The 26274-nt window shown below is 40.5% G+C and overlaps 2 protein-coding genes across 9 annotated transcripts in view; one reads left to right on the top strand and one right to left on the bottom strand.

Moving 5' to 3' along the window:
• STAG1 (STAG1 cohesin complex component) overlaps positions 1 to 8258 on the bottom strand; it is a 393663-nt gene extending 385405 nt beyond the window's left edge. For 4 of the 8 annotated variants that reach the window (XM_072792612.1, XM_072792611.1, XM_072792610.1 and 1 more), the window contains exon 1: positions 7911 to 8162. The gene's annotated coding sequence lies outside the window, so the exon portion shown is untranslated. Of the gene's footprint in view, positions 1 to 7910 lie in introns of all 8 variants that reach the window. The other 4 variants (XM_072792608.1, XM_072792615.1, XM_072792616.1 and 1 more) reach the window with 2 other exon arrangements.
• Positions 8259 to 8928: 670 nt separating this feature from the next.
• SLC35G2 (solute carrier family 35 member G2) overlaps positions 8929 to 26274 on the top strand; it is a 111129-nt gene continuing 93783 nt past the window's right edge. The window contains exon 1 of the mRNA XM_072792624.1: positions 8929 to 8949. The gene's annotated coding sequence lies outside the window, so the exon portion shown is untranslated. The remainder of the gene's footprint in view (positions 8950 to 26274) is intronic.

Below are 26274 nucleotides of genomic sequence, written 5' to 3'. Positions count from 1 at the left end.
CTACCCAAAACCACAGAACCATTATATGATGGAACAGGAAAGAAGAGTAAGTCTCCATAAAATAATCTTGGAAATGCAAAAGATTCCAACATGCAGAAATGAGGCCAAGAAGAAAAAAATAGCCTTTTACAAAATTTAGAGTTCAGGTTCTGAAAATTAGTCTGGGTTTAAATCCTGGCTCTGTCATTTATTAGCTGTACAGCTTTGGGACAATTACTCTACAACACGACACAAGATATTGTGCCATGTGACCACCACCACTCACCAGATCTTATGACAAAAATAAATGCAGCAATAAATACATCTGCAACAAATGAAAATACACAGAGTGATAAACGTTGGCTGAAGCGATCCTACAACTTAGTGCTTATTTGCTTTCTGTTTTCTCTTTGTGAGGTATCTCAAGTAGGCAACACAACACATAAAATCTAGTTAACAGTTTAAAGATTTATAAAATGGGTCTCCTGGGTGGCTCAAATGGTTAAGCGTCTGCTTTGGCTCAGGTCAAGATCCCAGGGTCCTAGGATCAAGCCCTACAGCAGGCTCCCTGCACAACAGGAGCCTCATGACACCTACCAGCATCCACTAAACTGTGGCAGGTTAACTTTTTAGCCTTTGAGTACTGTAAAATCTCAGGCCTTTTAACCACTCATGACAGGCATTAGCACATAATCAAGGTTTATTATAAATGAAGGAAAGATTCCACTTCCATATTATCAGGAAAAAGCAAAACAACTATATGCTGCCTTTAAGAGGTACACATGAAACACAAAGAGTTTTTAAGTAAATCAGTTTAAAAAAGATATACTATAGAAACAGTAAGCTCAAGAAAGTAGGGGATCCCTGGGTGGCTCAATGGTTTAGAGCCTGCCTTCAGCCCAGGGCGTGATCCTGGAGACCCGGGATCGAGTCCCACATCGGGCTCCCTGCATGGAGCCTGCTTCTCTCTCTGCCTGCCTGTGTCTCTGCCTCTATGTCTCTCATAAATAAATAAAATCTTTAAAAAGAAAAAAGAAAGTTGAAGTGGTTATATTAATATCACATAAATAGACCCAAAAACAAAGTTATTACCAGAGATAAAGAAAAATATATAATGACAAAAAGATCAAATAGTATTACATATTTCATATGCTTAATAATAGAGCTCAAAAATGAGACAAAAATTGACAGAATTAAAAGAGAAATAGTTGCATGAAAAAGGCAACTATGATTGAAATCACAGTTGGATATTTTAACCTTTCAGCAACTGATGTAACTACATACCCCTTAAAAAAAAAAAAAAAAAAGCAAATGTACAAATGATTTGAAAATGCTACCAAAACACCTTAATCTAATTGTTATTTACAGAATACTACACCCAACAACTACATAATACATTCTTTTCAACTGTGAAAAGTCCATAAAACAGTCCATAAAATGCAGTGATAAAACAAGTTTCAATAAATTTAAAGGGATTAAAATCATATTTATTTTTGGTATATATTTGGGTATATTCTCTGACCTCTAAAGGAAGTTAGAAATCAATAATGATATCTAAAATCATCCCAAATATTGAAAATTAAACACACTTTTAAGTAGTACACATGTTAAAGAAATTACAAAGCAAATGAGAAATTATTTGAAGTTGAATAACAAAAAAACAACATATCAAAATTTGTGGAATACAACAGTGCTTATAAGGAGAGTGACAGCGTTTTTTTTTTTTTTTTTAAGATTTTATTTATTTATTCATGAGAGACACAGAGACAGAGAGGCAGAGACATAGGCAGAAAGAGAAGCAGGCTCCATGCAGGAAGCTGGATACAGAACTTGATCCTGGGACCCCAGGATCCCGCCCTGAGCCGAAGGGAGACACTCAACCCCTGAGCCACCCAGGTGTGCCAAGAGTGATAGTTTTTAATGTTTAAATTAGAAAACAAGAAGTATCTAAAATTTATGACCTAAGATTCCACTTTAAAGAAGCTAGAAAAAAAAAATGTGGAAGGAAAGAAAATTATAAGGAAAAGAACAAATGATAGAGAAAACAAATGGAGAAAACTGGCAATATTATTACTTGAAAAGATAATATTGGTAACCCAAGAATGATACTGGTCAAGAAAAAAAGAAGGGACATACTAACACCACCAGAAATTAAAGAGGAGATAGCACTACAGATCCCACAGACATTAAAAGGATATTAAGGTGGGATGCCTGGGTGGCTCAGCAGTTGAGCATCTGCCTTTGGCTTAGGGCATGATCCTGGAGACCTGGGATCGAGTCCTGCATCGGGCTCCCAGCCCGGAGCCTGCTTCTCCCTCTGCTATTGTATCTCTGCCCCTCTCTCCCTTCTCTCTCTCTCTCTCTCTCTCTCTCTGTTTCTCATGAATAAGTAAAACCTTTTAAATAAACAAATAAATAAATAAATAGGATATCAAGGGAATCTTGTAAATCATTTATATCAATAAATGAAATGAGGTAAATAAATGTCTTTAAAAATACAACTTACCAAAACGGACAAGATGAAACAAAATAAGCCATGTGTCTACTAACAAAATTGAATGTGAATGTTACCAAAAACCTTCCCACAAAGAAAATTCCAAGTCTAGACAGTATCACTGGTGAATTCTAATAGACATTCAATTAAAAATTAGTATCAAAGCTAAAATTCTTTCAGTAAATAAAGGAGCGCCTCCCAACCTATTTTATGAGGCCATCATTATCATTATACTGAAACCTGACAACAACATTGCAACCAAAGAAAACTACAAAGCAATATCCCTCATGAATATCCTCAAATCCCTAACATTAAATAAAAAAAGGAAAATACTCTGTGACTAAGTGAAATTAACCTAGGAATCAAGGCTATTTTAACTTTTGAAAATCACCATTTATTTATCCATTCTATCACTGAAAACATCTTGTTTCTAAATTTTGGCCACTGCAAGCAAGGTTATTACGAACATTTTTATTCACGTTATCTTCGACTAAGTAGATAAAACAAATTTTTCTGCAAAATGACCATGTCAATTTATACTCCTGCGAAGAGGGAGTATACTTTCTCTACACTCTCACCAACACTTGATATTATCAGAATGCTTAATGTTCACCAATTTGATAATATGAAAGTTTCTTCTTAGAGTTTTACTTTGTACTATTCTGATTACCAAGATTTAACTCACTGCTTTTTTTTTTTTTTTACTCTGAGTCATGGTACACTTAGGTGAGCTCCAACTGACATTCTTAATTTAAAAAACAAAATTAGAAAAAAAAAATTAGAAAATAGAGAACACAACATAAAAGTTAAATGAAATAACATTTAACTTTTATTTCCATTTTATATGTGTTTGTACCAGGTCACAGCGTAAAATGTTTTTAACTGTGAGCTCTAGCAACTTAAAAGCCATTATTATAGCTGTTTCATTATGGCAAAACTCTATAGAGACATTTGGGCAAGTTACTAGTGCACCATTCAGGCCCATAACACAAAGGATTGTATTTTATAAAGAAAGTAGGACCTGAGGTGTCCTTCAAGCACAAACTGGAAAAACAGAATTAGAAGAGGGGGAGGTGGGACACCTGGGTGCCTCAGTAGTTGAGTGTCTCTGCCTTGGGCTCAGGTCATGATCCAGGGGTCCTGGGATCGAGTTCCGCATTGGGCTCTGGACAGGGAGCACGCTTCTCTCTCTGACTATGTCTCTGCCTCTCTGTCTCTCATGAATAAAATTTTTTAAAGGGAGGGGAGGAAAAAAACCTGAGGGAAGCAGTAAGGGATGGATTACATGGAGAAAAGATCTATAAAACCAACTGGTCTATGACGTACTTAAAGCTCATTTCAAAAGAATCACATTTGTCAATAAAACAAGGTTTCTCTCAGCACTAAGATAGGAAGTAGGAGCCTATCCTCTTAACTATTGAAAACTGACCCCTCCTTCTCCAGAAATATTATCCTAATTCCTATCTTAAAATTCATCTCATTCTAGAGCTTTGCAGGAGCATTCTTTTAGATCTCTGCTTCCTACTTTTCCCTAAAGAGTCTCAAAGTAGCTGGAGACATCTTAATTCTAAAGACTTATGTTTATTCAGCTAAAAATGACTGACCAAGCCCCTACTATACCCCCTTTCTATTAAGAAATTGTGTACGCCTCACAATTTTAACCCCTTGGTTATATTCTTTAAAGTTTGATATCCTTAACTAAAACTAATTGCCTCCTCTTGAAAATCTTTTTTCAGACTCAAACCATCCCACACACCATGACCCAACTTCTGCTACCTTTTTTGTTCCACCAATAATATCCCTCCTCTGACCCTTCCAAAGAACTATTCTTTTTCCTAAGAATTTCTTCCTCACAAACTACAGACTAATCACACCACAGCAATTGCCTGGTGTAATGAGTTTGAATCTGTCACTTAATAGGAGTGTGATCTTAAGCATTAAAATCTCTTATGAGACTCAATCTCATCTCTAAAATAGGTAAAACAATAGGTATTAAGGAATAATGATAATTACATAATCTCCTATTGCCTTCCTTATTAAAGTTTTTTATTTTTAGTTTTTACTTTTAATTCCCTCTAAACGCAATATAACATTTTTATAGAGAGAGGCACTTAAAGTGAGGTACCAGGAAATGTGGGAAAGGAAAAGGTTTAAAGACAAAAAAATATGAGTAAACTTGTCAAGTGTGTTACTGGTCTCCCTCTGTGCTCTCCTATGTTCAGATTCTAAGGAGGCAAACATAAAAATACTTCTTTCCCAATGGTAAGCAAAAATCTAAGAACTCTCAATGACCCACACCCTTTAAATTCTCCTCCCTTTGACTGTGGGGAGACCTGTCAATATAAGAAGATATCATCACTCCAGTGGTTGTTGTATGGCAAATAGATTTTGTATATGTATTTAAGGTCCCTAATCAGTGGAGTGTCCCAAAAGGAAATTATCCTGGGTGTGTCTGACCAAACTGGATGAGCTTTAAAAAGGGGTCTTAAAGGAGAATCTAGAGGTCACAAAGGAAGTCAAGGGGACTGGGACCTGCTTGTCTGAATAAAAGCAACAGTCATATATGAACTGCTTATGTAGACTGTAAGCTAGCAAAAAGCTAGCAAGAGGGACTTACAACCACAAGGGTGTTAAGTCCAATTTCCACAAGGAAATTAACTATGCCAACAAGTACTGAGTTTGGAAGAACACCCTGAACCTCAGTTAAAAACTATAGCTATAGCTGACATCCTGATGAGATAGGTGAGATGCTGTACAGAGTCTAGCTACAAAGTATCCAGATCTCTCACCTGCAGAAACCTTCAATTACTGGATGTTGTTTAAGCTCCTAAATTTGTTGTACTTTGCTATACATCAAAAGAAAATGAATACACTCCCTCACTCTAGGACTAACCAGCAAAGAAAAAAATGGGAAAAGAAAACACAACTTCAGGTACCTCCATTTTGACCTCAGTCTGTACTTTCTTATGGAATAAACTCCTCTTTCTGGCTCATCTCTTAACTCAGGCAAAACACCCTACTTACTGGCAAAGCATCCCCTGATGGGAACCGAAAACTACACCCACAAGCAATAAGGACTGCCCTGAGCCAGGAAGACCCTATGTGACTGACCCTAAGACAATGACCTGACCTTCACTGCCCACTTGCACGTACCCCACCCATCTCTGATCCACATTTCCCTTACACAAACCTAGAAGTATTTTGAGCATTTTGGGGGAGAGAGTTCTCCCAGCATTGGCCTTACTGAAATAAGCTTCTCCTTTCCTGTTTCACCACCTTTTGCCTCTGCCTTTGGATTTTTGTCAGTAGCAAGTGGCTGGACCTAGTCTGATTAGGATCCCTAGAGCCAGGTGCTCTTGAACCCCTGATCCCAGGCTACAAAAAGATTTATCTTCTTCTTCAAGGTGCATTAGATCTCCTCACAGCACTGATTATGAAGATAAACAGATACAGAATGGAAGTGTTAAAGGCTAAAACTGCATAAAATTTTTAAAGTTTTAACTATTAAAAAGTACTTTTTCGTACACATCTTGTTAAATAACTACCACATAACTTATTACCTTCATTTTAGTGATGAGAAAAAATGAGGTTCAAAGTGTGACATTCCAAAGATGACAAATCTAGGGAATGTTCAAAGTAATTTCAGTTCAGGGTTTTTGCCCCTACACCACAGCCCCCCTTAAGGCTTTAAAAGAGCCATTCAAATCAACGGTAATTGTATTACTGTCTTCAAAGGATGGAATGCCAGTAACGTAACTTCCCACATTTCACATCTATTTCAGTATCTCCTAGCTTTGTCAGAACATCAAAACCGAAGTGGATACTGAGAAATTTCCACTCAAAAGTAGTTTGGTTGTAAAAATGTCCACTGATAAACCACCTGAATAAACTTAAAACACATTTTGAAAAATATAAATAAAAAATTCAGCAAAACACCTGTAGGTTTTCCAGAACTTTATTTAGAAAGCAATTTGTGTTTCAAGTGTTCACAAAAACCAAAAGTAGACAATCCTTCCGGATCCTTCAATATTCTCCCCCCCTTCTGCAATTTTAAATCTGAAATCAACACTATAAATATGAAAATACAGCACAATGTATCATACAATAAATCGTTTTTATTTTCATTGTTGTGGATTATTTCCCTAGGTATATTTACCAACAAAATTTGCCATTTTCTTAAACACACGGAAAACTAAAAGGTAGAGTCTTACTCAAACCCCACATAAATCACAAATAACAGAACTTTCCCTATGCCAATTCAAGTACTTTCACACTTTATTTTCCTAAGAAGATGAAAAATAGGGTCCTTTCGAGTCACGACCACGAGAAATAAACTATATTCATCCTCTTAACATGAACTTAACAGCAAATAATTTGCTATCGTCACATTACAAACAGTATTGTTTTGGGTCTAAGCTTCCAAAACCATCCCATGATTTATACGCCCCGGGCACGATTCTCCGCAATGTGAAGAGAATCGAAAACATTTCAAATGTGGGTAGAAAGGGTGACGTGACAATCTTAAAGACCTGAACATTTTTTAAGTCCCTACAGCACACAAGAAACACCCAGCTCGGACCCTCCAATCGAGGCCCAGGACCAACTCCAGGCACTCCGGTTTCCCAGCTCTTCACCCCGCCCCCACCCCGAGAAAGGAGGGAAAACAACTTTTATTGGCCTCTTCTCCCGGGGAATTGGCAAACTAGCGGGGCAGTGCTCCGGCCTGAACACGTTTCACGGGGAGGCCTCCGTCGGGGGCGGGGAGGGCAGATAGCGGGAAAGCCCGGCTTCGACGCCCCTTCTCCCCCAGGCTCCAGCCCCCTGCCCCACCCCGCCAAGAAGACGTCTCGGCCGGCCGCCACGCTGAGCGACCCCCAGGCCCCTCCGCTGAGGCGAGCTCGTTGTCATGTGACGACGCCGCCGCTAAAACACCGCAGAAACGCAGGGCGGCGGGCGGCGGGCGGCTTTCGCACCAGCCCGCCTCGGCCCGGCCCCGCCGGGCGCGGGCGAGTCCCGAGAGTCCGGGCGGGGAGGGGGGGCGGACGGAGGGCGGAGGGCGGGCTTGGCGGCGGGCCCGAGCGCGCCACAAAGGCTTCCGCGCCCGTCGCTGTAGTGCCCGAGCGGGCGGGGGCACAATTTTCGGGCCCGCGGGAGGGGTGGGGAGGAACGAGGGCTCAGAGGTGCCCGCCGCGCCCACAGGCGCCCCCCCCGGCCGCCCGGTCGGCCAGCGGCTGCCGCGCCCCGCACAGGCCCGCGCGGCCTCCCTCCCCCGCGCGGGGCCCGCGCCCGGCCCGCCCGCCCGCTCCTCGCTCGCGCTCCCTCGCTCTCTCGCTCTCGCCCGGCCTCCATCTTGGATCCGCGCTTCCAGCCCCCGCGCCGCTGCCGCCGCATTCCCCCTTTCCCGCCCCCCGCCGCCGTCGCCGCCGCCCGCACTCACCTCAGCTGCCCATCCGGGCGCCGCCGGCCGTCGACCTAGTTTCCCCCCAAAAGTCTCCGGTGTGTTATTCCCGATGTGGGGGGGTTGTTACGGGGTGGTCGCCGGGGGTTCGGGAGCGGGGGCCGCGCCTTCAACGGAGCTGCAATCCTAACCCGCCATCTGGTGGCATTTTCCACACGCCAATGGCGCCGCTGCAGACTTGGGTCCGGACCGCCCTCTGCTGGCCGCGACGCTTACTGCCTGGCTGACGGGACGGGCCTGCCCGGAAAGGGGAGGGAGCTGAGGCGCGAGCTGGGGGCCGCGGCGGGGACGCGCGCAAACGCTTTCCTGTGGGGATTGCACGCACGCGCACCAGCGGGGCGGGAAACGTGGCTGCTGCGTGGAGGCTCCGCCCCCGCACGGAGCGGGCGCCCCGCTCAGCCAATCGCCATCGGCGGATGCCTCTCGGTGAGGGCGTGGGGCTGGGGCTGGGGCCGCCCGAGGCTGGCGGAAGGACGGCCACGGTGGCGCCTGCGCGCCCCTCTAGCCGAGTAGCTGCCCGCCATTTTCGGAGCTTTTCCGAGACCTGGGAGGGAGACCCGCCCCCGGCGCCTTCACCGAGGCCCCTCCCCGGGTCTGGAGACTGGTGCTTCCCTGCGGCTCCGCCTGACTTCGCGCGGCTCCCTCCCCGCGTCCTGGGCGCGTTCTGCGGAAACGGGAGGGTGTAGCGGAGCCAAAGCCGCCTCCCGCCTCTCCGGGGTGTAAAGAGGGCCTCCGAGCTTAGCACTGTATTAGCTGCTCATTGTTGACTGTTGGCAAGGCGCTTTCGCGAGGGAGGGTGAAAAGGTTTTGAGAACTGTGCAGGCCCTCCCGCGCCGAGGTAAACGCTACAGTGCCTGCCCCGCGCCGATTGGCGTCGTCCCTGCCTCTGTAAAGCAGAGCCTCTCTAGTGCCGGCTTTGCATAAGGCGGCAGCATTGGCTAGTTAGTGAGGAAGGAATGCAGCTAGACCGGGAAAACACCGCCTCGGCTCTGGAATGCGATTTCTCTCCCCCACAGCGGTAAGGACGGCTTTCAGGGGCTCGGAGACGGACGGGAGAAGGTACTAACGTGAGATCGTGACCCAAACCTGCCCTTGAACGGCGCCTCTTCTACCCGCCTTTCCGTGGCTCGCCTCCTCAACTTTGCAATACCAAAAGTGAATTCTTCATCTCCCAGGTCATCAGCCCCATTTACGACTAAATTCTCTGTTGCTAGAGCCCGCTCTGTTTTAATATTGCCTTAGAAGCGCTCAATTCCTTTACAGTCTTCAGAGCCAGTCTCCAGTAAGTTACCCCTATTTCTGGTTTCTTTCCCAAAAGGTCACAAAGTGTGTGGCTGTTTGACTGGAGGAAGTCGCAACCAACCTTGTTGGGTATGAATTCGTGACTGGAGATACACATATATGTGTGTGTATATACTAATATATATTAATATTAGTATATACACACACACACACACACTCATCTCTGGTTAATTTATTTTGTATTCTCTGCAAAGATTGTTGGCAGCTTTCCCTGTTATTAAAGATGCTAGTCTCAATCCATGCTCATAGATATGACTTCATTTAGTTTTCCTGGGATCAAAGCTATGAGACTACAAATTCTCCGATTTGATATTCTCTCCATCTTGAAATGTCTGTAGTCCCATGTTGTTTGTGATCTCAAAAATTCTCACCAAATAAACCTGTTCTCCCCGTCTTTCCAAAGCCAGTCCTCCTTGGACTGCGTATGCCATCCCTTCCCACCTCCTTACACCAGTACATTTGTAAGGTCTTGTATCTTCAATGTCCTTATCCACCAGCTGCTTCTGTTTTTCAACACAGTTTCCATTGTCTTTTTAAAAATTTCAGTGCTACTATTCTCTCCAGTTACTGTACTATCAACCTTCCTTTCACGGTCATTTCTGAAAAGAAGCAGTCACCGCCTTCTTTTATACTTTATTCCTTAGCCTGTATCAATCAGACTTCGTAATAGCAAAATGAAATTGCACTTTAAGATCAACAGAGTTCTAATTAACAATCATTTTCTCATTCATCATTTTCTTGACACATCCAATCCCTAAACCCTCCTTAAAGTCCTATTTCCCTTTATTTTAAGGTAATCCCTGGTATCTACAACCTGCCTGATTTACTGGTCTTACACTGTTGCTAGCTCCTACTCCTTCTTCCATCCCACAGTTCAACTCCTCTCTGTCCTTCTCTACTACATTCTTTCACTTCAAAAGTCTCCCAAAATTATGATTTCTGATTTTTCCCTCAACTAAAATTCCTCCTGTTCAGCTTACTTGCCAGGAAGCTCTAGCTTAAAATTTAAACATTTAAAATGATATTTTTAAAAATTCAAATTTCCTATTTTCTCTTTAATAGCATTGTCATCTCAGTTTAATAATTAAAAACAAGGACTCTGGAACCATACTGCTCCGGAAAGCTGTGTGGATAAATCTCTTTGTGCCTCAGTTTCCTCACTTGTTGGAATAACAATAATACCTGTCTCATAGAGTTGCTATGAGTATTAAACAAATTAACGATTATATAGAAATGCCATTGGTGTTATTGAAGTGTTGTTTTTATCTTGTTAAGAACTTTTTGACAATTTTTTTAAATATCCAAGGGCATGCATGAGTAGTCAACTTTCTGAGTTTAGAGAAATCTAAAATGTTCTTTATTTTGCTCTCTCACTTAACTCAATGGTTGAGCTGGTGTTTATAAATAATTACCTAGTCTTCTAGTTTCTAAATTGTAAGGCTAGACTTTATGCTTTTCCTTCAAAATAGCCCAACTCCCATGATATCCTCATTCAGATTTCTTACTTTTTTCTCCCACTGCTTTATCCTCATTCAAGGCTGTTCCTCTCCACCAACTCCCATTGTCTTATGTCCTAACAAGCATAATAATAGCCTTCTGAAAAGTCTTTGTCTTTCATTCACCACCCTTTAAAAAATGCACAAAAGCTTTTTGTGATTCCTTTGGTTTATAAAATATAATCAAAATTACTTAATGGTATTGAAGAAATGACTTGATCTTTTTCCAATTTCTGCCTATTTTCTCACAACTTCTTCATATTAGTTGATTTAGCCTGAAAAAAATCATAAATGTAAGCAAACAAAAGATACATTTAAAGTTTAGCTATTTGGTAAGATAAGGTGATGAGTTATCATAATATGTTGACTATGTTATGGAATCACACATTTCCCAGGAGCCCCTGCTTCTGTGAAATTCTTAATCGAGATTCCAAAATTCTTGGCAAAGATTTTCAAAAACCACAGTTTTCATGAACAGCTTCAAGCCATAGCTATGAACAAAATATCAAAACAGATATCTGAAACTAGTGTGGATATTACTTAAAGATTCTTAAATATTATTTAGGGTAGATTGGGGTGCCTCCATGGCTCAGTTGGTTAAGCTTCTGAATCTCAGGGTTGTGAGTTCAAGCCCTGTGTTGGCTCCACACTGGCCGTGAAGCCTACTTAAAAAAAATATTTTTTTAAAAATTAAGGATAGGGGATCCCTGGATGGCTCAGCAGTTTGGCATCTGCCTTTGGCCCAGGGCGTGATCCTGGAGTCCCACGTCGGGCTCCCGGCATAGAGCCTGCTTCTCCCTCCTCCTGTGTCTCTGCCTCTCTCTCTGTGTCTATCATAAATAAATAAATAAATAAATAAATCTTAAAAAAAAAATTAAGGATAGGGAATAAAGTATTGGTTTGTTTAGTCCATGTTCCTTGGTGACCTTGGAATTCTACCTCATTGCTCATTTCAAGTCATTTGAAATGAGCCCTGGCCCACTTTGAAGATTCATCCTTAATAGGTTCGATGTCTAAAAAAGGAAGACACATACCCACTACAGTTTTATTTCAACTCAATTTCTTAGCCAACCTGGTGTAAAAGTAGATATTTAATATTATATATTTAAAAATTGCAGTTACAGAGTTATACATCAATGTATTATAAGTATAATATAAATGCATTGCAGAATAAATGGTTAACATTAATCAATACCATGAAGAATTTTGCCTTACAATACTAGGAGCTAGTCTGTGACTATTTTTAAAGGATTTTTACTTAAGTAATCTCTACACCCAATGTGGGCTCAAACTCAAAACCCTGAGATTAATAGTCACATGCTCTATTGACAGTCAGCTAGGCACACCTAGTTTGTGACTATTTAGATGGCAGAGTAGGGATCCCTGGGTGGCGCAGCGGTTTGGCGCCTGCATTTGGCCCAGGGCGCGATCCTGGAGACCCGGGATCGAATCCCACGTCGGGCTTCCGGTGCATGGAGCCTGCTTCTCCCTCTGCCTGTGTTGTGTCTCTGCCTCTCTCTCTCTCTCTCTCTCTCTGTGTGACTATCATAAAAAAAAAAAAAAGATGGCAGAGTAACTTTAAAATTTGTCTTTTTTCCTATTCGGATAATTTTAACATGAAGATTTCAAAGTGAAACATGTCCAGACAATTTGTTCTCATGACTAGAATGATGGTATTCCTTTCACAAAAGGCTTTTTTCATTTTAGTGGTTTTATATTTCTAGAACGGTTTTAGACACAATAAAGAAGGTATAGAAGGAGGAAGGTATAGAGATTTCCCATACACCCACACATACATAGCCTTCTTCCCTATTATCAACATTACTTACCAGAATGATACATTTGTTGCCAAAGATAAACCTATATTGACACATCATAATCACCCAAAGTCCAGTTTACCTTAAAGTTCACTCTTGGTGGTGTACGTTCTGTGGAATTGGATAAATGTATAATGCTATCTATCTATCATTATAATAACATACTAGTATTTTCATTATCCAAAAAATCTGTACTCTGTATATTCATCCTTCCTTCTCCCTGACCCCTGGCAACCACTGATTTTTTTATTCTTTCCATAGTTTTATCTTTTCCAAAATGTCATGTTGTTATAATCATACAATACGGGCAGCCCCGGTGGCGCAGCGGTTTAGCGCCGCCTGCAGCCCAGGGTGTGATCCTGGAGACCCTGGATCGAGTCCCACGTCAGGCTCTCTGCATGGAGCCTGCTTCTCCCTCTGCCTGTGTCTTTGCCTCTCTCTCTCTCTGTGTCTCTATGAATACATAAATAAAATATTTAAAAAAAAAAATAATCATACAATACGTAGCCTTTCAGACTGGTTTATTTCACTCAATAATATGCTTTAAGTTTCCTCTATGTCAGGGGATCCCTGGGTGGCTCAGCAGTTTAGCTCCGGCCTTTGGCCCAGGGTGTGATCCTGGGGTCCCAGGATCGAGTCCCACGTCGGGCTCCCTGCATGGAGCCTACTTCTCCCTCTGCCTGTGTCTCTGCCTCTGTGTGTGTGTGTGTGTGTGTGTGTGTGTGTGTGTCTCATGAATAAATAAAATCTTTTTTTAAAATGTTTCTTCTATGTCTTTTCATGACTTGATTGTTCATGTTTTTTATTAGTGCTGAATAATAATCCATTATCCAGATGTACCACAATTAATTTATCCATTCATCTACTGAGGGATATATTGGTTGCTTCCAAGTTTTGGAAATTATGAATAACGCTGCTGTCAGGATTCCTATGCAAGTTTTTTGTGAACATGTTTTCAACTCATTTGGATAAATACCAAGGAGTGTGATTGCTGGATCATATGGTAAGAGTATATTTAGTTTTGTAAGAAACTGCCAAATTGTCTTCCAAAGTGGCTGAACCAGGGTGCCTGGGTGGCTCACTCAGTTTGGCATCTGCCTTCAGCTTAGGTCATGCTTCCAGAGTCCTGGGATCAGGCCCTACATCCTGCTCCCTGCTTGGCAGGGAGCCTACTTCTCCCTCTGCTCCTCCCACAGATTCTCTCTCTCTCTCTCTCTCTCTCTCTCACTTTTTCTCAAATGAATAAAAAAGTCTTTAAAACACACACACACACAAAGTCACTAAGCCATTTTACATTCTAACCAGCAACATAGGAGTGTTCCTATTGCTCCACATCCTTGACAGCATGTGGTATTGTCAGTGTAGTGTTCCACATTTAGGCCATTCCAGTCGGTGTATAGTGGGATCTCATTGTTATTTCAGTTTGCATTTCCCTGGTGACATATGATGTAGGGCATCTTTTCATATGCTTGTTTGCCACTATATATCTTCTTTGGTGAGATATCTGTTAAGGTCTTTGGCCTATTTCTTATTTGAGTTGTTTGTTTTCTTACCATTGCATTTTAAGAATTCTCTGTATATTTTGGATAACAGTCCTTTATCAGATGTGTCTTTTGCATGTATTTTGTCCCAGTCTGTGGCTTGTCTTCTAATTCTTTTGATGTTGCCTTTTGCTGAGCAGAAGTTTTTAATCTTGATGAAGTTCAGCTTATCAATTATTTATTTCATAGATTTATCTTTGCTGTTGTATCTAAAAAGATGTCACTATACCCAAGTCATCTAGGTTTTTTTCCTCTATTATCATCTAGGAGTTATATAGTTTTGCATTTCACATTTAGGTCTGTGATCCATGTTGAGTTAATTTTTTATGAGGGATGTAAGATCTATAGTTTTTTGGTTGTGTTTTGTTTTGTTTTGTTTGCCTATAGATGTCCAGTTGTTCCAGAACCATTTATTGAAAGACTATCTTTTCTCTATTTTACCACCTTTCCTCCTTTGTCAGAGAACAGTTGACTATATTTATGAGATTTTATTTCTGGACTCTCTATTCCATTGACCTGTCTGTTCTTTTGCCAAGTATCACACTATCTTGATACTGTAACTTAATGGTAAGTCTTGAAGTCAGGTAGCATCAGTCCACCAACTTTGTTCTTCTCCTTTAATATTGTGCTGTCTATTCTGGGTCTTTTGTTTCTCCATATAAACTTTATTCTTTTTATTGAAGTATAATTAACATTTAGTGTTTCTGGTGTACAATATAATGATTCAACAATTCTGCACATTACTCAATGCTTTTTTTTTTTAAGATTTTATTTATTCATGAGAGACACACAGAGAGAAAGAGAGAAAGGCAGAGACATAGGCAGAGGGAGAAGCAGGCTCCATGTAGGGAGCCCGATGTAGAACTTGATCCTGGGACTCCAGGATCACACCTGGGCTGAAGGCAGGCAATAAACCACTAAGCCACCCAGGGATCCCCTACTCAATGCTTATTAAGGAAATGTACTCTTGATCCCTTTTATCTATTTCATCCCTCCATCACCTTGCTTCTCCATATACACTTTAGATCATTTTTGTTGGGATCCCTGGGTGGCTCAGCGGTTTAGCACCTGCCTTCGGCCCAGGGCGCGATCCTGGAGTCCTGGGATCGAGTCCCACGTCGGGCTCCCTGCATGTAGCCTGCTTCTCCCTCTGCCTGTGTCTCTGCCTCTCTCTCTCTCTCTCTTTCTCTATGTCTATCATGAATAAATAAATAAAATCTTTAAAAAAAAAAAAAAGAATCATTTTGTTGATGTCCATAAAATAACTTGCTGGGACTTTTATTTGAATGGCATTATCAATAAATCAAGTGGGAAGAACTGACATCTTGATGATACTGAGTTTTCTTATCCATGAACATGGACTGTCTTTCCATTTATGTAGTTCTTATCTGATTGCTTTCATCAGAGTTTTGTAGTTTTCTTCATATAGATCTTATAAAAATGACTTTTCAAAGTAACATTTTATTCATGATTCTTCCCTTCTTGACCCTTTTTACAGAGTTCTAGGTGCAGCTATTAGATATTTAGACCAAAGAGGTTTCCTGATTATGCTTTCTCATTCTTCACTTTCACTACTTTTATAAACTGCATGAATATCTGTAATATAGTATTTTAGGGATCATGACCAGTCTTATTTTACTCTCCCAAAATGAAGTATTCTTCTTCACATTTTCACTTAGTTATAGGACATTTGCTGTTGTTTGTACTGTTAGATCTTTGCAAAAATCAGAAATTATTTTCCTTTCTCACTCTTGCAGTTAAGGTTAAGTTAAGGTGTGCCACCAACTGGTAGTGCTATGTCAGGCCTTAACTATCAGATTAACCTGTGGTTATTCCATTCCTTTTTTTTTTTTTTTAACTTTTTTTTTTTAAGATTTTATTTATTTATTCACAAGAGACACAGAGAGAGAGAGACAGGCAGAGACACAGGCAGAGGGAGAGGCAGGCTCCATGCAGGGAGCCTGACATGGGACTCGATCCCAGGTCTCCAGGATCATGCCTGGACTGAAGGCAGCACTAAGCCACTGAGCCACCTGGGCTGCCTTTTTTTTTTTTTTTTTTTTTTTAATGTAGGCTCTATACCCAGAATGGAGATTGACACAGGACTTACGAGATCAAACCCTGAGATCAAGAGTCAGACACTAAACCAACTGAGCCACCCAGGCACCCCTTCCATTCCTTTTTTAATACTAACAACACAATTCCTTCTAAATATGAGCAATTACCAATGTTGGTAATAAGAGGGACTACAATACCTAGTATAAGAATACTTTCAGAATCAGTAACCTGGTTGCAGGCAAAACCCTATCCCCCCTAAAATGGAGGACAAGAACTACTCAGACAGGTAAGAAAGAAAATTCATAAGTAGAGGGCTAAAACTAGTGTGGAAAGGAACTAGGGATTCTTATATATTCCTTAAGTTAGAGAATAAAATATCAGTAGAACAATCATTTGCTTACTCCAAGTTTCTTGGTGTCCTTGGAATTTCCACCTCATTGCTTCATCTGGCATGAAGCCTGCCCAAATTTAGGGAGTCCTCTTTGATAGGATAGATACAAAACAAAATATTGTTTCTATATAAACAGGAAAAAAAAACCAGTATCTATGTTTTTGCAAAAAAAATGCACACATGGCAATAAATAAGAAACAAATTAAATTATAACAAATAGCACAAAATAATTTATGATGAAAAGCAACAAATATTATAACCCTTCTTTTTTAAAGATTTTTTTAAATTTATTCATGAGAGACATAGGCAGAGGGAGAAGCAGGCTCACCACCCAAATCCTGCTGTGGGACTTGATCCCAGGACCCCAGGATCATGCCCTGAGCTAAAGGCAGATGCTCAACCAGTGAGCTGCCCAGGAGTCCCTATTATAACCCTTTCTACTTCTTGGATCAATCCCCAGGAGGAATCTCTTTCACATGTTTTTGTTTGATTGTGATTACTTAAATATTTCTAAATATGTTTATAATAGCTTTATGCAATATCTAATAACTCCCTGCTATAAAAGGTAAGGATTATGCTAACATCCACTTCAACATTTAACAATTACATTCATTTAACTATTTTGTTGGTTATCTTTGTAACTTTTAATAATATAATGTAAAACTCTAAATAATATTTCAACCTTAGATAGAAAGTATTTCAACTCTCCAATTTTACTACTGCCATTCTTCCTTCTCACCTTCCACTCACCTCCCTTAAACATAGTAAGTCTTTTCTATTCTGTCCTTTGGTTGACTCAAAGTTAACAGCCAACTTCCAGGCTAAGAAGAGTGTCAAGATTACATTTTCTTCTCCACAGCACTTCTGTCAGAACCAATAGAAAGTCATCAAAGGAGAATGTGCAGAACATGAAGATCAAATGGATTCTCTTTCCTTATCATCAACTGCCCAAATATTTATGCTTCATATTTGGGCCACAGACTGCTTATATGGCTTTATTTTTCCTAGAGTTTCAAATTGCCTTTCTTTTCCTCACTGTGTATTTTACCTAATTTATCATATCAAGTTTTTTCATTTGCTTTACTCTTTTACAGAAGAGTCTCTTTCTTTTCTTTTTTTTTAATTTTTATTTATTTATGATTGTCAGAGAGAGAGAGAGGGAGAGAGAGAGAGGCAGAGAGACAGGCAGAGGGAGAAGCAGGCTCCATGCACTGGGAGCCCAACGTGGGACTCGATCCCGGGTCTCCAGGATCGCGCCCTAGGCCAAAGGCAGGCGCCAAACCGCTGCGCCACCCAGGGATCCTCGAGTCTCTTTCTTTTGTCCCTGGTGTTTGCCCCTAATCACCTAATGAAACTTTGGCCTTCTGCCTCCACTTAACCTCATTGTTCTTTAACCCTGCTACCGACCTTTACTTCTCTTTACCCTGCTCCACAGTTGGAGCCACTCTTTTTCTAGAAACCATGTCTACTTTTTTGGTTTATCTTCTTGGTTTTTTTTGAAAATATTGTCAATAAGTAGTTTATGGAAGAGTGGGAGGAAACCTTTCAGATTTTTTAAAAGATTATTTATTTTAGAGAGAGAGAAAGCATGCAGGGCAGGGGCAGGGGCAGAGGGAGAGAGTCTTAAGCACACTCCTGGCTGAGTACATAGCCTGCCTTGGGGCTTGATCCCATGACCCTAAAATCACAACCTGAGCTGTAACCAAGAGTTGGACACTGACTGTACCACTCAGGTGCCCCACTTTCAGTTTTTTAATATTTGAAAGCATTTTTATTCAGCTAAGTCTATATAGCTGATTTACTTTCCCTAAGAACTCTGAAGGCATTGTCTGATGTATTCTAGTATTCAGTGGTATTAATACATTAGATGGAAGTATAGTCTTATTCTTAATAAATGACTAGTTTCTTATTTCTTTCATCATCATCAGAAGTTTATACATGTTTAATTTACTTTATTAGCTCTAAATCATCTCCTGGTTAAAATATTTTATGAAAACAGGGGCTTCTGGGTGGCTCAGTTGATTAGGTGTCTGACTCTTGATTTTGACTCCAGTCATGATCTCAGGGTCATTGTGATGAGGGTATACGCCTTTCCTTTTCCCTTGACATCTTATTTCCCCTTTCCAGAGGCAATCACTGTTATCCATTTCCAGAAGCCTTTGGACTTTCTCTTTAATCTGAGGGTTATGACATTTCTAGGGATAAAAATTTAATAGCAAGCTATTAGGATCAGAATTGCAGATTTTTCTTTCCGAATCAATGTAAGCAATCAATGACTACAAATATCTTCTGTTAATGACACCTTTGTAGACATTTATTGAGCACCTACTAGTATATATGGCAAATAGTTGATACGTTTTTTTGTTTGTGTTTTGAATTTTTTGTTTGCTTAGGTTTGGTTTGGTTTAGTTTGGTTAGAGCTTTATTGAGGTGTGACAACATGTAATAAACTGCACAAATTCAAGGTATATGATTTAATGGGCTATGACACATATATAAATCCATAGAACCATCACCACAATCAGAATAATCAATATACTCATCAACTCCAAAAGTTCCGTCATAGCCCTTTGTAATTTATTTTCCCCTGCCCCACTTATTCATCCCATCCCCAGGCAGCCACTATTCTGCTTTCTGTCTACTGGTTTGCTTTCTATCACTATAAGTTATTTGCATTTTCTGGAATTTTATATAAATGGAATAATAGGTACTCATTTTTGTTTTATTTCTTTACTCAGCATAATTGAGATTCAACCATGTTGTTGCATTTATCAATCATTCATTCCATTTTAGTGCTGCTATAGTATTGCATTGTATGATTATATTATAATTTATCCACTTATCTGCTGATGGATATTTTGTACATACTTTTTGCTGAAAACTCAGACATTGTGATTATGTTTCACTGGATTTGGTCTTTAGGGAGACTATAAAAAGGCTGTAGAGCAAGGGCCAGTAATTCAAATGCCTGCAGGAGCCAGGCAGATAACATAAGTAAGTAGAGGGAAGAGGGAAACTCAGTGTAATAAAAGCAACAGTTTAAGCCTTATGATGAATGACAAACTGACACTTGGCCCCCGTGTTGGGAGGGGTGGAGATTGTGACTTATGGAGGAGTTGGAGCCCAGTTGAAAGCAGGTAGCTGCTTCTCAGAGCCAGCTGATTGTTGCAATGTTGTCCAATGTTGCCAGGTTTTCTTTATTCTTCTTTTTTCTTGTCCTTAGGGACAGTCACAAATCCAGATTTTGTGTAAAGTTTCATGATTTTTTGTTTAATCTTTAAAATGGCCCTATTTTCTTCCCTTCCCAAATATGGAAACAAATGAGAAATAAGATTCAGTAATCAAACAGAAGAAAATTAAAATACTGGCTTGACTAAAAATCCTAACATTTGTTTAAATGGGTATTGAATATATTTTTATTCACTGTATTATTCTCTCTCCTTTTGGTCATGTTTGAAATTTTCATAATACAATTTATAAAAATCAGCTTGGATAAAGTCAATTAGAGAAAGAGGTTTGGTTTGGCCAGTGGGCTTGCTATTGGTCTCCTCACTACAACCCACATCTGAATACATTACCTAGTTCCAAAGGGAGAACTGGACAACCTCAGGCCTTCCCATGGAATTCAGGCCTGCTCTATACATTTATAACACTAAAGAACACAGAATTTGTTGAATCCTACTGACAAGCCAGAGGATAAAGAAAGAGAGAAAGAGTGCGACAAAGAGAGAAACAGAGAAAGCCTAGAAAGGGTTTAGTCTTTCAAGCTTAAACCCTTCTCATAATCTCATCCATCAGAGAAATCATCCCCACTTCTGTGGGGAGTAACTGAGTAGTACTTCTCATTCTTTTTCTTCATGGAGAATGGAAATTCTTTCCCGTCTATGAAAACAGAGGGAGTGAGAGATTTAAACGCTTCACCCCTGTGATGAACATTGTGATGCACTGCCCAGATTCCCCTACAATAAGGACTTGTTGTCTGAGTATACTGAATGTACTGTTGGCAGTCTTTGGTATCTTCAGGATTGCTACAATTGCAGAAAGCTACATTACTCAAGTTTAGGCCCTTCCCAGGGTGTCCCACATTCAATTACTGAACAAAGTTGGGGCATAAGAGCCTGACCATCTTAGCCAATCTGGGACAACTCTGAAGGTCAAGTCTAATCTCCCAAACTTCCTATGGAACCTGCATACAAGTCCTTTTCTCCCTTTGCTCATTCCTGTTTCTTTCCCCTCCCTTCTATAACTATTAATTACAAGGGCATTCCCTAACAAATATTGAGCCTGTTAAATTGTATCTCATAGTCTCTTCCCTGAGAACTCAAGCAATGACAGTTGGTGCCAGGACTGAGATCTTAAAAAACAGGCACTCAGATGGGGTTTCAGAGCTTGATCATTACCTGCTAATGGTAATGACAGGTACCTGTCAATAAGGACCCTTATCATAAGATTACAGTTCACTTGTGAAACTTTCATGGGTGTTGAATCAGGTTAGTATACCAGTGGAAGGGTAAGTATTTCAGAAATATAGGGAAAATAGCAACTATAAGGACAATGAAATTGAGTAGTGCTATGTATCCCCCCAAATTTATATGTTGAAGTCATAATCCCTAATGTGATTGTATCTGGAGATAAAACTTTTAAGAGGTAATTAAGGCTAGGGGCACCTGAATGGCACAGTTAGTTAAGCCTCCAGATCTTGGTTTCAGCTCAGGTTATGATCTCAGGGTCATAAGATTAAGCCCTGCTTCAGGCTCCATGCTCAGCTCAGAGTCTGCCTGAATTTCTCTCTCCCTCTCCCTATGCCCTTTCCTCCATGTTCTCTCTCTCTCTCTCTCTCTCAAATAAACACATCTTTTTTAAGAAGAGGTAATTAAGGCTAAATGAAGTCATGGGTAGGATCCTCATCTGATAGGATTAATGATCTTATAAGAAGAGAAATAGAGATCTCTTTCTCTTCCTCTCCCTCCATTCTTTCCTTCCCCTCTTCCTTTCTCTCTCTTTTCCTCTCTCTCCCTCTTGCTTCCTCTCTCCCTCTCTCTCCATGCATGCCAAAGAAAAGGCCACTGTGAGGACATTTGAGAAGGTAGGTATCTGCCTGCCAAGAAGAGAGCTCTAACCAGAAACCGAACAGACCAGCAGGTACCTTGATCTCCGACTTCCCAGAGCTGTAAGAAATAAATTTGTTCAAGCCATTTATCTACGGTATTTTGTTATAGTAGCCCAAGCTGACTAAAACAGGTGGCTGTTCCTTAGCCAGATTGATGCGCTAGAAAAAGACAGTGAAAAGCTAAGAGTGATTAATCATCAATTGAAAGTTAAAAATAAAGACAACAGTCTTTTCAATAGCATACAAAGTGGCTCTCATCTCCTGAAGTGGGAGACTAAAGTAAGCTGAAGAATAAACTCAGTCATAGTGGCTAAGCTCCAAAGATTAAATTTCTAATCAAGACAAGTGTACTAAGCCAAGGTCAAGGCCCTGGTTGAGGGGAAAAATGAGACTTAACACATTAGATGAGGATATTCCTAAAAGTAGCTCAAAGTTCTCTATTAAGACCTATCTCTTCCCCATTGTTCAGAGATGATGCAGAGACCTCTTCCCCTCAAGACAACAAATTACCTCCCTCAAAAAGATTTACTCTCAGGATGTCTCCTGTCCAGTGGCTCTTAATGATGTTCAGTCTCAATGTGCTGGATATGATAATGGATAAAAGGAACTACCCCAAAGGAACTTGAGTATCTAGTCAGGTTGAACTGAGATTGTATGTGTAGGATTGACTTTTGAAGGTACTTGATGAAAATGTAAAGAACATAAGGTAGATAACAGAGAAACTAGATTTGGGAGCACTTTCTCAGTACTCAAGATTTAACATCATAAATAGAACCACAGGAGACCATGTGAATTTGCTATTAGGATGGTTTCTAGAAACATGGAAAAAGTGATGGCCCCATAGGGGTTTATGCCATGAGGTTAAAATGCCAGAGTTGCCATGGCAAACAGTGGAAGAAAGATTGAAAAGATTAGACAATTGGTAATGCTGGAGACCATATATTATGTAAAAATGAAAAATCTGCCAGATGCTTCACTTACAGAAGGTCAGGAGGCTACGCCATATGTCAAAGACATAAGAAATGTACTGCTGTGAGGGGCACCTGTCTAATTAAGAGGCTTAGTGGTGACTTTCTATAGGCCAGGTCTGAAAGTAAAGGAAGCCATTAAAGAACTGCGTTTATTGATAGCAATAGGTATAATAGGACCTCAAAATTATAGAGGCTGGATTGTGGTGTTTAGTTGTCAGAAGCCAAGGTGGACAATTATTGTAATATAAAATCAGAGGAGCAGTCAGGGGGAAGTGATCCATAAAGAATTATAAAGATAATAAATAGAACATGGTGTCCCTAGGGAAAAAAAATAGATGGTTAGCCAATGAGGGTATTACTTAGTTTGTATAATCAGATGAATTAAAAAATATATTACCAGGAGTCTGAGTCAGTCACCCCAATTAACATCACAATTCCTTGCCAAGTTTTAAAATGTGAATCTGTTTTTAGACCTGGAGTCTATTAACTCAAGAAGAAAGCATGTCCCCATGAGGAAGGAACCTGCAACACTATGGCAAATGTACACAGTAATGATTTCCTCAGTATTTCCCCAAAGATTGTTCTAAAACCTTTGTACCTAAGGCCATTTACTCAGAGAACTGTGCATTGGGAAAATGGGAATATGTAAATATTTCAAGGACTGTGATCACAGATTCTGAATTGACTTTGATCCTTGGAGACCCAAAGAATCACCATGGTCCCCTTCTTTGAGTAGGTGCATATGGGGGTCAGGTAATAAATGAAATCCTATCCAAAGTCCAGGTTACAGTAGGCCCACTGGTCTGTAGACCCACATGTTAGTTATTTCTTCTCAAATATATAATCAGAATATGTATACTTCATAGGTAACACAGACCTCTCATTGAGTCCTTGGCCTATGAAGTAATAGCTGCCATAATGGGGAAGGCCAAATGGAAGACTCTGAAACTGCCCCCTCCCCTAGCCAAAACACAAATAAAAAACAGCATTGCTGGGGGGAATGGTGGAAAATAGTGCTACTTTTAAAGAGCTAAAGGAATAAAGGTGGTGAATCCCCATCATACCTCCATTTTGCTCACTGGTCTGGTCCCTGCAAAAATCATTGATTCTGAAGAAAGACATGGGATGTGGTGTCATTGCCAGAACAGAGTAACATGGACACAGACACATGATATGTGACTTTTAATCTGACAAATATGTTCTTTTCCATCTATCTAAGAAAGGAGAATCAGAAATAATTTGCATTAAAGCAGGCAAGACAGCAGAAGAGTAGGGGACCCTGTTTCATCTGATCCCCTGAATTCAGCTAGATATCTATCAAATCATTCTAAACACCTGTGAATTCAACCTGAGATGTAAGAATTGCTGAAATTCTACAAAGCAACCATTTTTCATAAGGTAGGAAGTGTGGAAAAGCGAATTTGAGGAGATATATTGGAAGATAAACACTGGGGGAAGGTAGGAAGCCTCTGAAAGTCGACTATCAGAAAGTGATATAGCCCCTGAACACAAAATCAGTACTTTTAGAATGTTATTCCAGTAAGAGATGTCCCTGCCTGAAGGGGCTCAGGTGGGAAAGTGGGACAAAATTCTAGGTAAGATAGTGTGGACTCAGTATCCCCAGGGTCAGAAAGAATGGGGGGTGCCTGGGCCGGCAGAGTTCCCAAGTACTGGAGCAGGGAAACTACCTGTAGCTAGCCCGGGGGGGTGGGCCCTTAGTTCAATTTGGCATAAACCTCGGAAATGCGCATCATTGGTGGACTGCCCTCCTTGGAGGGCCTTGCTAGCCACAGGCCTCCAGCCACCCACCTCCCTCCTCCCAGAACGATCCACCAGGGCACACACACAGCAGGAGTGTGAAGAGTTTGGTGCACAAAAAGTAAAGACTGCTTTTCCCTGAGGGTTCACTGAAGAGTGGGGGCTGAGATCTTTCAGCTTCGGTTCTGGAGATTGGGATGCCACCATTTTTATTTTCATCCTCTGAAGTGGCATAGGAAAGCCTTCAGGGAAGGAAAGCCACATAGAGCAACCGGAAGTAGCTTACACTGGCCCCTGACAACTCCGCCCTGGCAAAGACACCGGAGAATCCGTGCAACAGGCCCCTCCCAGAGAAGACCAGCTGGAACATCAGGCTAATACCAAGTCTACAGAGCATACAGAACTGCAAAACTCCAGCACTTGGGGAAAATAGAATTCAAGGTTTTTTCCCATAATTCTTGTATGTTTCGTTTGAAATATTTCTTTTCTTTTTTTCCTTTTTACCTTGTTTCTTATTTTATCAATGCTTTGTTTTAAAGTCTTTTTTTAATTTTTATATTTACATTTTATAGATATACTCTTCATTTTTGGCTTCCTTTCACTGCATTCAATTTTATTTCTTTTTTTTAATTTTTATTTATTTATGATAGTCACAGAGAGAGAGAGAGGCAGAGACATAGGCAAAGGGAGAAGCAGGCTCCATGCACCGGGAGCCCAACGTGGGATTCGATCCCAGGTCTCCAGGATCACGCCCTGGGCCAAAGGCAGGCGCCAAACCGCTGCACCACCCAGGGTTCCTCAATTTTATTTCTGTATATATGTAACTTTTTCTTTCTTTACAATTGTGGGGTCAAGTGTCTACTAACGAAGGGACCAAAATACACCCAGGACCAAGTGCATTACTCAGTTCTGAATATCTGTTTTATTATATTCTTTCTCTTTCCCTTTTTTTTTCTTTCTTTCTTGGCTTCTGACCTATTCTGACTTGATTAGTGTATATCTCTCTGGGGTTGTAGCTGATATCTTTATTTTTAATTTTTTCTTTTTTATTCTCTTGCTTATCTGCTCTTCTCTGGACAAAATGACTAGAAGGAGGAATTCACCACAATACTTTCTTCCATAGATTTAATCAATATGTGTATAAGTAAAATGTCAGACCTGGAATTCAGAATAACAATTATGAAGACACTAGCTGGGCTTGAAAAAAGCATAAAGGACACTAGAGAATCGCTTAGTGCAGAAATAAAAGAACTAAAATCTAATTAAGCTGAAATTTAAAATGATTTAACTGAGATGCAGTCTAAAATGGACACTCTAACAGCTAGGGTAAATGAGGCAGAAGAGAGAATCAGTTACATAGAAGACAAAATGTTGGAATGTAAGGAAGCTGAGGAAAACAGAGAAAAACAACTAAGGGATCATGAGGGGAGGCTTAGAGAAATCAGTCATACAATAAAGCAAATCAGTATTAGATTGACTGGGGTCCCCGAGGAACAGAAAAGAGAGAGAGAGGGATAGAAGGTATATTGGAGCAAATCATAGCTGAGACCTTCCCTAATCTGTGGGAGGAAACAGGCATCAAGGCCAGGAGGCACAGAGAACCCCCCTCAAAATCAACAAAAATACATCAAACCCTTGGCATATAATACTGAAGCTTGCAAATTTCAGAGATAGATAAAGAGAAAAATCCTGAAAGCAACTTGAGACAAGAAATTCTTAATCTACAAGGATAGGACCATTAGACTGGCAACATACCTATCCACAGAGACCTGGCAGGCCAGAAAGGGCTGGCATGATATATCCAGGGTACTACATGAGAAAAAAATGCAGCCAAGAATACTTCATCCAGCAAGGCTGTCATTCAGAATGGAAGGAGAGATAAAGAGCTTCCAAGATAAG

Source organism: Canis lupus, chromosome 22 (genome assembly GCF_048164855.1).
Source record: "Canis lupus baileyi chromosome 22, mCanLup2.hap1, whole genome shotgun sequence".
Taxonomy (NCBI): domain Eukaryota; kingdom Metazoa; phylum Chordata; class Mammalia; order Carnivora; family Canidae; genus Canis; species Canis lupus.
Note: the sequence above shows the minus strand (reverse complement) of the source record. Positions and strands in the feature narration are given on the sequence as shown.